Below are 15,188 nucleotides of genomic sequence, written 5' to 3'. Positions count from 1 at the left end.
CACAGACTCCAGGGATTTGTTCAACTTCACACTTGTTGCTCTCTCATTCACTCACCTTCTCTGGCTCCCCTCTCCCATTTTCCTGTTCTTCCTCTCTATCTTCTACCTCTGTTTATCTGTGTACATTCATCTTAGTTTGTTCTTTTGCACATGGATTTCTTTATGTATAATGTGGGGAGGGAGAGAGGCTGCATATAACTCCAAGTTTAAGTCATTACGGGAGAGCAATCTCATAGAAAAGGGAAAGGTTCTTTTCCAGCATATGTATTAAAAACCAATGAAAGGACCCTAACTGGCATTGTTTTAGCTCCAGCTCAGGTCTCTCATGGTAGGTCTGGATCATATGCACAACCTTGTGGGCAGGGGCCAAGGTTATCTCGTTGACAGCCTCCAAAAATGACATGAATTTGAGGATGAACATTTCCCAAATGGGGGAGTTGGGGAACAATCATCAGTGGAAGGAGAAAAGTGATTCAGAGCAGGCAAAATAATTGTCACATATGCTCTTTCTTATTTGAAATAGAAATTAATATTCTTTGCTGAAGTATTCTTCCTCCCAGTCCCATGGGCAGATATTAGTTTTGCCATATTGATTTACCAGTCTCATATATGTTAAAGCCATTATCTTCCTTATTGTCATGTTTGTGTTTAAAATGTTTCCCTCAATTTGTTGTTTTCTCTTTAATTTTACCTATCATATTCTGCAACATTAAAGTTGTAATTTTTTTGAGTCCTATTTCATGGAGATTTTCAGGTCCTTCATAGTTTTGTTCTTAGGAAGTCCTTTTCCCTTCCAATACCTAGTAAATATTCATGACCATGTATTTCCAAGATATTTTATGCACCTAAAAATTATTTTTGGTACAAATAATAGGAGAGGGTATAAATATTTCAGATGTGCTTTTTAAAGTATCATTTAGTGAATAATAATTTCTCTTCCAATTTGTAACATTATTTGTTATGTAATAATAGAACAATATTTGGTATATATATAACAATATATAATATAAATATATAAAATAATATATAATTGGTATAATAGTCACATTATTATTCCCTTATTATTTGTAATATTACTGTAGAAAATATAGTCCTTGTCTGTTCTGAGGCCCATACCCACATGTAATACATCTTCTGACACCCCCTTTTGGATGCCTCATATGTCCTTTGACTGAATAGGTCCAAAATAGCACTACTGATGATTATCACTGAAAACCACATCTTCTTCCACTATCTTCTAGCCGGTTGTGAAAATAAGAAACCCATGAGTCATTCTTTCTCTCTCCCTTTCCATCTCCTTCTTCCTCTTCCTCTTCTCCTCCTCATGTCCTTCCTTCTTTCTCAAGTTTTCACTAATGCAGCAAATATAGAGTGCCTACTAAACACCAGACATTATAGGCTTTTGGGATACATCAGAAAATAAAATTTAAAGAACTACATTGTGGAGTTATTCAGACAGTATGTAATAATCAAAATAAGCAAGAAAAATTTTCTGTAAGATAAAAAGAAATAAGTGCAAGACAATATAGAAGAGGATATGAAACTTGAGTTGGAGTGGGTTGCATTTCTAAGTAGGGCAGTCAGGGTAGGCGTCTTTGTGAAGGTGTCATTGATCAGAGGTCTGATATAGGGGAGTGAGTTAGTAATGCAGCTGTCAGATGGCAAGGACATCCTAGGCAGAGGGTATAGCCAGAACAAAGGCTGAAAGTCCTGGTTTTGTTTAAGAAACAGCAAGAAGGCCAGTGTGACTTTCTCAGTGTAAATGTGGGAGGGTAGGAGAATATGCAAGGAGGTTATGGGAAGCCAAGTCATGTAGGATTCAGTAGACAATTTTAACAAATTTGCCTTTTACTCTGAGAAAGGGGGGGATCATTGGATAATTCTGAGCAGAGAGGCGACATGATATCACTTACATGTAAAATTATTTTTCTGTCTGGTTGTCCTAAAATTTCTGGGGAAAGGTCATACAATGGTCTAAACAGTGATCAGTTATAGTGTATTGCAGAAATTAATTACAGAGATAGATTGTGGGTTGGGCAGCAAAGCAGATGGTATGATATGGCGAGATTTTTGAGTGTTTTTTACAACTCATGGAATATTGGCTCTGAGAGAAGTATCTCCAGAGTTTTTGACTGGAGTAACTGGAAATAGATTTTTTGTTATGTAAGATGGAGTAGTTAGGTAAGATCAGGAACCCACTTTGTGCACATTACATCTAAGATATTTGTTGAATATCCAAGTGGAAATGTAAAGTAGGCATCTGGATAAACAAGTGTGATATACAGGTTAGAAATCTGAGCAAGAGGTTGATACATAGATGATTTTAAATGTCTAAAGCATAGATAGAAAATACATGTGGTTGAAGGCCCGACTACTGGTATTCTCAAACATTATGAGGTCAAGAAGAAAGTAAAGTATAATTAGTGGAGACTAAGAAAGAGCCACAAATGATATAGAAGAAAAACCAGGATTGGGTTGTGCCTGGAAAGTGAAGAAATGTGTATGAAAATTGGAGGAAATAACTGGGTTAAAAACGACAACTCAGACTTGATCATTAGATTTGGATATGGAAGTTATGGGAGAACTGAAAGGCAAGATTTAGTGGGGACTCTGGGGGAAAATATGATTGGAGTGGATTTTAGGAAAAATAAGAGAAGAGGAATTGGACAAAGAGCAGAGATGGCTTTTTTGAAGGACTTTGCTGCAAGGTTTTAGGGAAATGGAGTAGAAGCCAGAAAGGGAGATTGGGTCAAGAGATTTTAGTGATGTGGGTGATACAACACATGGTAAAGGCTGAGGCAAATGACACAATAGAGAGGGAGAGGGAATGATGTAGAAGAGAGAAGGGGAAAGCTGGGTGGTTGCACAAGAGGGAAGGGTTGTAATGGATAAAGTAAGGCTTTGGTTAGATCCTTGTTGCTCTGACAAAGAAGGAAGAGAGAGGAAATATTTTCCCTTCTGCCCTCTTAAATTAGAATTCTGCATCTATTTTTGAAAGTGTGGCAGGTAATTTTCTTTGTTGTGGCGTTATTGATGCCTGATATTTGTTTTTGCCTAATATTTTGATTTTGCCTTATAAAATAAATGGGCAAAATTGCACCTTTATTCTGTACTTTGATACAATTTGTGCTGAAGACATATGCTGTAGAGAAGAACATGAAAGAATTTTTTAGTCCTGGGTTCAAAGATGAAACTTTATTAGCTATGTGATTTGGTTGAAATTATGCAGTGATAATATTAACTCTGCAGTGCTATTCTGAGGATTCAATACAGTAATATGCAAAAGGGTTGATATCTAAAATCACTTTATTTTCACACTTAAAACACTGTCTTTTTAAAGAAAGCTTTAAAAATTTTGTCCTTATGGTTTTTAAAGCACTTTTCTGTATTTTCACATTCTTAAGATGAATGTATACTATTGAAATGATCATAAATGATTAAAAATGTAAAAGGTCATTTTAAATTTTGCTGTGGAATGGTTTTTCAGTCACCATTAAGAAAGATTCAAAATAGTTGTAGAAGTTATTCATTAGAATTATAGTTATTTCCTTTCATTAACAGCCTCTTTGTTTGGCTATGCTGGGAAAACCAAACAACCATAGGTGACAATTCCCCAGGCCATGTGATCTCAGTCTGGCAATCCCATATCTCTGCAGCATCACTTGGTCACTGCCCTCTAGGGCTGCAATTAGCCTCCACTCTTATTGTGACATTATTTTATACATGTATTTGTGTGTGTCTGTAATGATCCTGAATGAGGTCTGGTTGATTTGGGGGGCAACCGTATCTGACTTTTAAGTGATGCTGATCTCTTAGTTCCTTTGGCAAAACAGGTAGGTGAGAGGGATGAAAATAGCAAGAAAAATCAGAAATCAAAGGTTTCTCTGCTTTGGTGATATACAAGTTACAAATCTGAACAAGAGGTTTGATGGGCTTTGGTGATGTAATGAAGATTTTCTCCAGTTAGACCTGCTCTAGTAGAGCAGTCTCTTGACTGAGCTTCGTTTCTGTGTCCTTCCTGTTTGTCCACCACACTGACAAATGAATCATATTCCTTGAGCACTGGTCTCATCATTAATCCCTTACTGCTAAGTCTTTGCTCTCCTTTACTTATTAGCAATGCTTAACCATCTAAGCCTGAAGTCAGGTGAAACTAGTCTCAGATTTCTTTCTCATCTTATTTTCCACTGTTCTCCTAAACAATTTGCATTCTCCAGGCAAACTCTTCACCATTATCCCAAAGTACTTTGAACTTACCTGTCATTTCTCATATTGTACCATCTGCTTGAAATGATTCTTCAAACTCTCTATAATGGAATATTAGCAATTTATAGAGGCTGTGCTAACTGCCACATTTCCCACTTTGTCTTCTCTGATACCACAGCTTGTTTTCTCCTTCCACTTAACTTGGGTATTACTACATCTGTGACATTCATCTTTCTGTGCTGTTGCATATTTACTTACAGTGTTAGATGGCCAGTGTCTTTGTAAGCAATTAACACAGAATAGATACTCATTAAAAACATTTCAATTAGTAAAATAATTAAATAAGATGGCATGATAGAATAGGTATACATAGAAATAGGACTACACTGGCTTGAGATGCCATAACTGATTGATTGACATGCATAAACTGTCTTCATGTTTTCCACTGTACAGGGCTAGCAATAGCTATGGCTAAAGAATGTTAAGTGGATCTTGAAAAAAATGGTAGTTTGGGGCCAAAAGTCTTGTTTCCTGAGAGTATTTGTGGGTGTGGATAAAGTGAAGGATCCTGTGGCCAGGATTCTCACCTGGTCCCTGGTTGGCTTGCTCACTACACACATGTGGGTAATACATTGTTACTGACTCTTTACAAAGAGCTCTGTCCAGTGCTCTGGGCTGCTGCACGGCTGCAGGAGAGCAGAGGCTGGAGTGGTGGCAGCACCGAGGACAGAGACTGAGATGGCTGCAGGGGCTGAGATGCCCAGAGATAGAGACCAGCTTGCTACATGCAGACTTGCTCTGAGTGGATGGGATTCTAGTGACTGACCTGCCACTGTGGGAATAAAGTTGGGTATAAACCCTTCCACCCCAAGAACATTCCATTGTCATTCCTCGGTCTCACTGAATCCATAGTGAACTTGCCCAGGGCTGAAACCCATAAGCAAGACAGTGAGTTTATGCAAATTATTACCTAGAGTAAGCACAACCTTTGGAAAATTCCATAAAGCACCTCCTCTCCCATGCAGATGCAAATGGCCAGTGTTATCTGAGGTGGTCATGGAAAGGCTTCAAAATAGTTTTTGTGAGAATTTATCCATGGGTTTGACTTTACAGAGTTGAGTGGTTGGGTAAATGGCATAGCCTGACTTAATATTTGTCAGAGCATAAACTCTCACAAGCCCTGAGCAATATCTCCACTTAGGAGCAAGATTATTCTATGTGAAATGAATCACTTGATCAGAGGAAGGAGTTGGATCTTCCTGTTTACTTTTCATCTAAACCTTTCAAGCTGCTGGATACCACCGTAGACATGAAAACCTAATGTGAAACCAGCTGTACCTAATTATCTCAGAATAATGGATTTAGAATGAAAGATTTAAAAATATTTGGAATTGCAAACTGGATATATAGCTATCTGGTTCTTGCTATGTATTAGGTACCACTTATTGTGCTCCACGAAGTGATAGATACTGCATTACATGTATCATATCATGGCAAGGGAGGTGTTATCTCCTTTTATAAATGAGGAAATAGGCTCAGAGAGGTGAAGTAACTTTCCCACGCTCACATAACAAGTGAGTAGTGGAATTTGGATTGGAAAACAGGCCTGATAGACTTCAAAGCCTAAGTTACTGACAAGACTCCTTTTGGCTTCTGAACTCAGACTAGCAGTTGTAATTCATGGATGATTCACATTTGTGTCACACTGTATAAGGCTAGATTCGTTATCACGTGCGGTATTTACAGAAATTGCCTGAGCCTGGCTGGGCAGTACTGGTGTTGGTCTTTGTGAAATGAATCACTTGATCAGAGGAAAGAGTTGGATCTTCCTGTTTACTTTTCATCTAAGCTCTCCTCAGCTTTCCCCCTCTATCTCTGTATGCTCTCCTTTTCTTTCTCTTCCTTGTATTAGCACGGTGCATATCTCCTCTAATGTCATCTTCCTCACGTCTTTCTCTCTTTTCTTATCTGTTTTCTCTCTTCCTATTCCTTTCTACCACTCAGATGACTGCCGAACGTCGTGAAATTAAGTTGAGTGTTGGAGGTAGGTTTGCAGGGGAAAGTTTCCTCCTATCCCCAAGCAAGATATATGTTGTAGACGTTAGGGTGCCTCTGGATAGAGACTATTAATTATAGTCACTATCAATTTTGAGATGGGAAGTATGCTCCTCTGCATGTGAAATGTATTTGAAAATGTGGTAGAGAGAGAGCATTGGAGTCATGGGCTAGGCTCCTGTTAGTGAAAAGAAACTATTAACTAGCCTCTCATTCTGGAGATACTTACTGACTCTCACACCTAGTTATGAACTTTGGATAGTATACAAATGAAACATTTAAAGCATTATGTTAACAGCAAAAGATTCTATGGATTATAGGTCAAGGTGTTTACCACTCATATTTAAAAGGGCAGATCACATTCTGTTCTCTTTCTGAAATCTTTGACCTCACTAGATGATACTGGTCCTTCTTTTTAATTTCTGTTTTGTTCTCACACATTCAATAAATAATCTTCTCTGCTGTTTGTAAGGCATATACTGTATATGTATATACTGTTTGTATGGCATTTATTTATGTCTTTCCAGTAGATTTATTGAGTTTGTGACTTAGGGAAGTTAGAAAAAAACTCCTGACCATTATGGACTGGAACTGTCAAGAAAAGCTTTACCAAATGACAACTTTTATTGGCTTTTTGAGAACAGAAAAATACAGAGAGGCAGAAATGATGGTGTGATAACAAATATCCCTTCATATGTTTTACCATTGTTGTATCCTTCCAAATAAGCACCAAAATGAGAAGAGGAAGCAAAGTATGGCAGCAGCAAATAATATCATTTCTATATACAGTTTACTTCTGATATTTAATTGGACACTTTCTTTTTGTCATGCAAAATAATTTAGAACAAATAGGGATTTTGTGTATAGGCTGGTGTTTATTTATTTATTGATTTTTTAATTAATTAATTAATTAATTAGTTTTATTTTGTAACATTAATCTACAATTACATGAAGAACATTATGTTTACTAGGGTCCCCCCTTCACCAAGTCCCCCCCACAAACCCCATTACAGTCACTGCCCATCAGCGTAGTAAGATGTTATAGAATCACTACTTGTCTTCTCTGTGTTGCACAGCCCTCCGCGTGCCCGCCCCCCATAGTATACATGCTAATTGTAATACCCCCTTTCTTTTTCCCCACCCTTATCCCACCCTTCCCTCCCATTCTCCCCAGTCCCTTTCCCTTTGGTAATTGTTAGTCCATTCTTTGGTTCTGTGATTCTGCTGCTGTTTTGTTCCTTCAGTTTTTCTTTGTTCTTATACTCCACATCTGAGTGAAATCATTTGGTATTTGTCTTTCTCTGACTGGCTTATTTCACTGAGCATAACACCCTCTAGCTCCATCCATTTGGTTTGAAATGATAGGATTTGTTTTCTTCTTATGGCTGAATAATATTCCATTGTGTATGTGTACCACATCTTTTTTATCCATTCATCTACTGATGGACTAGAACAAAAAGGTACCCTACAGTATGGGAGAATATATTCATAAATGACAGATCCAATACATGCTTGACATCCAAAATATATAAAGAGCTCATGTACCTCAACAAACCAAAAGCAAATAATCCAATTAAAAAATGGGCAGAGGAGCTGAACAGACAGTTCTCCAAAGAAGAAATTCAGATGGCCAACAGACACATGAAAAGATGCTCCACATCGCTAGTTATCAGAGAAATGCAAATTAAAACCACAATGAGATATCACCTCACACCAGTAAGGATGGCTACCATCCAAAAGACAAACAACAACAAATGTTGGCTAGGTTGTGGAGAAAGGGGAACCCTCCTACACTGCTGGTGGGAATGTAAATTAGTTCAACCATTATGGAAAGCAGTATGGAGGTTCCTCAAAAAGCTCAAAATAGAAATACCATTTGTCCCAGGAATTCCACTTTTAGGAATTTACCCTAAGAATGCAGCAGCCCAGTTTGAAAAAGACAGATGCACCCCTATGTTTATCGCAGCACTATTTACAATAACCAAGAAATTGTGTCAGTTTTTATTCAGAAAATCACATTTCAATTTTTTATTTTTTATTTTTACTCTTTTTAGATTATTTTACACCCTCTATAATTTCTGGATCAGGAATCCTGATATTTGGATTCTGGTCCCCAGTTGTGGCACTAGTGTGACTATGAGCAATTCAGTTTACATTTTCGAGTCTCATGTTTTTCCTGTAAAAATGGTCAGTCTGGAACAGCCCATCTCTTAGATGGAAATATTGGGATAATTCTGTTGAGTGCTTATGTTTTCCCATAAACATAAGCTTCATGTTTCTTTGTCAGTTGCAAAGTATTTCTAGCTCTTTCCCCAGTGCCTTAGTCATTTAGCCATGTATCTTCATCTCGTCAGCCCTCCATTCTGTCTGTTCTTCACACAGTGAGCCTATGTAACTCCCTGTTTCCCAGCCCAGACTCAGATTTCTGATGACTGAAGAGTTTGAGACTATAGAAAATGTGTACCTTGAGACTATGGGCTGTAGGCTCTGGAGGTGACAGCAAAATTAAAAAATATCATTTAGTTGAGTCTGGAGAGATATACCTCAGTAGTGGTGAGTCAGAATTGGGGTCAGCTCGCAGAGTTGGAAGTTTAGGCACAAAGGGATATGTTGGGATAGATAAAAGCATCAAACTGACATGCGTATTTATTTATTTATTTTGGTATCATTAATCTACAATTACATGAAGAACATTATGGTTACTAGGCTCCCCCCTTCACCAAGTCCCCCCAACAAACCCCATTACAGTCACTGTCCATCAGCGTAATAAGATGCTGTAGAGTCAGTACTTGTCTTCTCTGTGTTTCCCAGCCCTCCCTGTCCCCCAACCCCACACTATACATGCTAATCGTAATGCCCTCTTTCTTTTCCCCCACCCTTATCCCTCCTTTCCCGCCCATCCTTCTCAGGCCCTTTCCCTTTGGTGACTGTTAGTCCATTCTTGGGTTCTGTGATTCTGCTGCTGTTTTGTTCCTTCAGTTTTTCTTTGTTCTTATACTCCACATATGAGTGAAATCATTTGGTACCTGTCTTTCTCTGACTGGCTTATTTCACTGAGCATAATACCCTCTACCTCCATCCATGTTGTTGCAAATGGTAGGATTTGTTTTCTTTTTATGGCTGAATAATATTCCATTGTGTATATGTACCACATCTTCTTTATCCATTCATCTACTGATGGACACTTAGGTTGCTTCCATTTCTTGGCTATTGTAAATAGTGCTGCGATAAACATAGGGGGTGCATCTGTCTTTTTAAGGCTGAGAAATTGTATTCTTTGGGTAAATTTCAAAGAGTGGGATTCCCAGGTCAAATGGTATTTATATTTTTAGTTTTTTAAGGAACCTCCATACTGCTTTCCACAATGGTTGAACTAATTTACATTCCCACCATCAGTGTAGGAGGGTTCCCCTTTCTCCACCACCTTGCCAACATTTGTTGTTATTGTCTTTTGGACGGTGGCAAACCTTACTGGTGTGAGGTGATATCTCATTGTGGTATTAATTTGCATTTCTCTGATGATTGGCGATGTGGAGCATCCTTTCATGTGTCTGTTGGCCATCTGAATTTCTTCTTTGGAGAAGTGTCTGTTCAGCTCCTCTGCCCATTTTTTTTTGGTATCATTAATCTATAATTACATGAAGAACATTATGTTTACTAGGTTCCTCCCTTCACCAAGTCCCCCCCACATACCCCTTCACAGTTACTGTCCATCTGCGTAGTAAGATGCTGTAAAATCAGTACTTGTCTTCTCTGGGTTGCCCAGCCCTCCCCGTGTCCCCCATGCACTATACATGCTAATTGTAATGCCCTCTTTCTTTTTCCCCACCCTTATAAATCCCTTCCCACCCATCCTCCCCAGTCCCTTTCCCTTTGGTAACTGTTAGTCCATTCTTGGGTTCTGTGATTCTGCTGCTGTTTTGTTCCTTCAGTTTCCCTTTGTTATTATACTCTAGATATGAGTGAAATCATTTGGTACTTGTCTTTCTCTGCCTGGCTTATTTCACTGAGCATAATACCCTCTAGCTCCATCCATGTTTTTGCGAATGGTAGGATCTGTTTTTTTCTTGTTCCCCTGCCCATTTTTTAATTGGATTATTTGCTTTTTGTTTGTTGAGGTGCATCAGCTCTTTATATATTTTGGATGTCAAGCCTTTATTGGATCTGTCATTTACGAATATAGTCTCCCATAATGTAGGGTACCTTTTTGTTCTATTGATGGTGTCCTTTGCTGTACAGAAGCTTTTCAGCTTGATATAGTCCCACTTGTTCAGTTTTGCTTTTGTTTTCCTTGCCCGGGGAGATATGTTCATGAAGAAGTCGCTAATGTTTATATCCAAGAGATTTTTGCCTATGTTTTTTTCTAAGAGTTTTATGGTTTCATGACTTACATTCAGGTTTTTGATCCATTATGAATTTACTTTTGTGTATGGGGCTAGACAGTTATCCAGTTTCATTCTCTTACATGTAGCTGTCCAGTTTTGCCAGCACCATCTGTTGAAGAGACTGTCATTTCCCCATTGTATGTCCATGGATCCTTTATTGAATATTAATTGACCATATATGTTTGGGTTAATGTCTGGAGTCTCTAATCTGTTCCACTGGTCGGTGGCTCTGTTCTTGTGCCAGTACCAAATTGTCTTGATTACTATGGCTTTGTAGTAGAGCTTGAATTTGGGAAGTGAGATCTCCCCAGTTTATTCTTCTTTCTCAGGATTGCTTTGGCTATTCAGGGTCTTTGGTGTTTCCATATGAATTTTTGAACTATTTGTTCCAGTTTGTTGAAGAACGTTGTTGGTAATTTGATAGGGATTGCATCAAATCTGTATATTCCTTTGGGCAGGATGGCCATTTTGACGATATTAATTCTTCCTAGCCAAGAGCATGGGATGAGTTTCCATTTGCTAGTGTCCTCTTTATTTTCTTTAAGGGTATAGGTCTTTCACTTCTTTGGTTGGGTTTATTCCTAGGTATTTTATTCTTTTTGATGCAATTGTGAATGGAATTGTTTTCCTGATTTCTCTTTCCATTGGTTCATTGTTAGTGTATAGGAAAGCCACAGATTTCTGTGTGTTAATTTTCTATCCTGCAACTTTGCTGTATTCCGATATCAATTCTAGTAGTTTTTGAGTGGAGTCTTTAGGGTTTTTTATGTACAATATCATGTCATCTGCAAATAGTGACAGTTTAACTTCTTCTTTACCAATCTGGATTCCTTGTATTTCTTTGTTTTCTCTAATTGCCATGGCTAGGACTTCCAGTACTATGTTAATAACAGTGGGGAGAGTGGTCATCTCTGTCTTATTCCCGATCTCAGTGAAAAGCATTTAGCTTCTCGCTGTTCAGTATGATGTTGGCTGTGGGTTTATCATATATGGCCTTTATTATGTTGACGTACTTGCCCTCTATACCCATTTTGCTGAGAGTTTTTATCATGAATGATGTTGAATTTTGTCAAATGCTTTTTCAGCATCTATGGAGATGATCATGTGGTTTTTGTCTTTCTTTTTGTATATGTGGTGGATGATGTTGATGGATTTTCAAATGTTGTACCATCCTTGCATCCCTGGGATGAATCCCACTGGTTGTGGTGTATGATCCTTTTGATATATTTTTGAATTTGGTTTGCTAATATTTTGTTGAGTATTTTTGCATCTATGTTCATCAGGGATATCGGTCTGCAATTTTCTTTTTTGGTGGGGTCTTTGCCTGGTTTTGGTATTAGGGTGATATTGGCTTCATAGAATGAGTTTGGGAGTATTCCCTGCTCTTCTATTTTTTGAAAAACTTTAAGGAGAATGGGTATTATATCTTCTCTTTATGTCTGATAAAATTCCGAGGTAAATCCATCTGGCCTGGGGATTCTGTTCTTGGGTAGTTTTTTAATTACCACTCCAATTTCTTTGCTAGTAATTGGTTTGTTTAGATTTTGTGTTTCTTCCTTGGTCAGTCTTGGAAGGTTGTATTTTTGTAAGAAGTTGTTCATTTCTTCTAGGTTTTCCTGCTTGTTAGCATATAGGTTTTCATAGTATTCTCTAACAATTCTTTGTATTTCTGTGGGGTCTGTTGTGATTTTTCCTTTCTTGTTTCTGATTCTGTTGATGTGTGTTGCATCTCTTTTTCTCTTAATAAGTCCAGCTAGAGGGTTATCTATTTTGTTGATTTTCTTGAAGAACCAGCTCTTGGTTTCATTGATTTTTGCTATTGTTTTATTCTTCTCAGTTTTATATATTTCTTCTCTGATCTTTATTATGTTCCTCCTTCTGCTGATTTTAGGCCTCATTTGTTCTTCTTTTTCCTATTTTGATAATTGTGACATTAGATTATTCATTTGGGATTGTTCTTCCTTTTTTAAATATGCCTTGATTGCTGTATACTTTCCTCTTAAGACTGGTTTTGCTGCGTCCCACAGAAGTTGGGGCTTTGTGTTGTTGTTGTCACTTGTTTCCATTCCATATATTGCTTGATCTCTATTTTAGTTTAGTCTTTGATCCATTGATTATTTAAAAGCGTGTTGTTAAGCCTCCATGTGTTTCTGAGCCTTTTTGTTTTCTTTGTACAATTTATTTCTAATTTTATACCTTTGTGGTCTGAAAAGTTCATTGGTAGAATTTCAATCTTTTGGAATTTCCTGAGGCTCTTTTTGTGGCCTAGTATGTGGTCTCTTCTGGACAGTGTTCCATGTGCACTTGAGAAGAATGTGTATCCTGTTACTTTTGGATGTAGAGTTCTATAGATGTCTATTTGGTCCATCTGTTCTAGTGTGCTGTTCAGTGCCTCTGTGTCCTTACTTATTTTCTGTCTGGTGGATCAATCCTTTGGAGCGAGTGGTTTGTTGAAGTCTCCTATAATGAATGCATTACCTTCTATTTCCTCATTTAATTCTGTTAGTATTTGTATCACATATGCTGGTGCTCCTGTATACCGTGCATATATATTTATAATGGTTATATCCTCTTGTTGAACTGACCCCTTTTTCATTATGTAATGTCCTTCTTTATCTTCTGTTACTTTCTTTGTTTTGAAGTCTTTGTTGTCTGATGCTAGTACTGCAATACCTCCTTTTTTCTCCCTGTTGTTTGCATCAAATATCTTTTTCCATCCCTTGACTTTTAGTCTGTGCATGTCATTCGTTTTGAGGTGAGTTTATTGTACATAGCATATCGATGGGTCTTGCTTTTTTATCCATTCTATTACTCTGTGTCTTTTGATCGGTACATTCAGTCCATTTACATTTGGGGTGATTATTGAAAGATATGTATTTATTGCCATTGTAGGCTTTAGATATGTGATTATGAAAAGTTCACGGTTAGCTTCTTTACTACCTTTCTGTCTAACTTAACTCTCTTATTGAGCTATTATGAACACTGTCTGCTGTTTCTTTATTTCTCTCCCTCCTTATTCCTCGTCCTCCATTCTTTATTGTTGGGTGTTTTATTCTGTGCTCTTCTGTGTTTCCTTTGACTGCTTTTGGGAGTAGTTGATTTTATTTTTTGCCTTTATTTGGTTAGTCTGCTTTCTTTGCTGTGATTTAATTTTCTCTGGGGACATCTATTTAGCCTTAGGCATGCTCCCATTTAGAGCAGTCTCTCTAAAATACCCTGTAGAGGAGGTTTGTGGGATGCAAATTCCCTTAACTTTTGCCTCTCTGGAAATTGTTTAATCCCTTCTTCCTTCATATTGAAATGATAATCATGCTGGATACAGTATCCTTGGTTCAAGGCTCTTCTGTTTCTTTGCATTGAATATATCATGCCATTCTCTTCTGGCCTGTAAGGTTTCTGTTGAGAAGTCTGATGATATCCTGATGTGTTTTCCTTTATAGGTGACCTTTTTTCTCTCTCTGGTTGCCTTTAATGCTCTGTCCTTGTCCTTGATCTTTACCATTTTAATTATGTTTCTTGGTGTTGGCCTCCTTTTTCCCTCCTGTTGGGAGTTCTGTGTGCTTCTGTGATCTGAGCGACTATTTCTTCCCCCAGTTTGGGGAAGTTTTCAGCAAGTATTTCTTCAAACACACTTTCTATCCCTTTTTCTCTCTCTTCTTCTTCTGGTACCCCTATAATGCAGATATTGTTCCTTTTGGATTTGTCACACAGTTCTCTTAATATTGTTCCATTACTTGAGATTCTTTTATCTCTCTCTGCATCAGCTTCTATGTGTTCCTGTTCTCTGGTTTCTATTCCATTAATGGCCTCTTGCATCACATCCGTTCTGCTTTTAAGTTCTTCTAGAGATTGTTTTATTTCTGTAGTCTCCCTCACTTCTTTGAAGGTTAGCTGTTACATTTTTCTCTGAAGCTCCATCAGCATGGTTATGACCTTTATTTTGAATTCTTTTTCAGGAAGATTGGTTAGGTCTGTCTCCCCAGGTTCCCTCTCAGGGGAGGGTGTCTGTGTGATTCTGGTCTGGATCAAATTCTTCTGCCTTTTCATGGTGATAAAGGTAGTTGTGGGGAGTTGGCATGTGTGTCAGCTGCGAGAACATCCCTTCTTGCTAGTTTGTGGCCTTCCTCTCCTGGGAGAACAGCGACCCCTAGTGTCTTTTACTGGGCAGCTGTGCACAGATGGGGTCTCTAATTCTTGCCCTGGCGGCTGTGGAGCTGTGTGTGGCTGCTGTGGGCATGGCCGGCCTCAGGCTCTTTTGCTCTGCTATGGTGGGGCCACGCCCGAGTGGGAACAGGTGGCAGGCTCTTTTTCACCATGAGCGGCCTCCAAGCTGTGCTGCGGCCCAGGGGCTTAGGGCACCTGGGATTCCCCGGTATTCCCAGTTCCTGGACTGAGTGTGCTGGGACGCTTCCATCCAACTGTGAGGCCCCTGTCCCTTTAAGACTTTCAAAAAGCACTCTCTTTTCTTTGTCCCATGGGCACTGGCTGCAGGAACCCACTCACAGGTTTCATCCTGCACCCCATGCACTGTGTGTCTGCGCT

The sequence above is a fragment of the Manis pentadactyla genome, chromosome 11, assembly GCF_030020395.1.
Source record: "Manis pentadactyla isolate mManPen7 chromosome 11, mManPen7.hap1, whole genome shotgun sequence".
In the NCBI taxonomy this organism is placed as follows: domain Eukaryota; kingdom Metazoa; phylum Chordata; class Mammalia; order Pholidota; family Manidae; genus Manis; species Manis pentadactyla.
The sequence above is the reverse complement of the archived record's forward strand: the minus strand, read 5'-3'. Positions refer to the sequence as shown.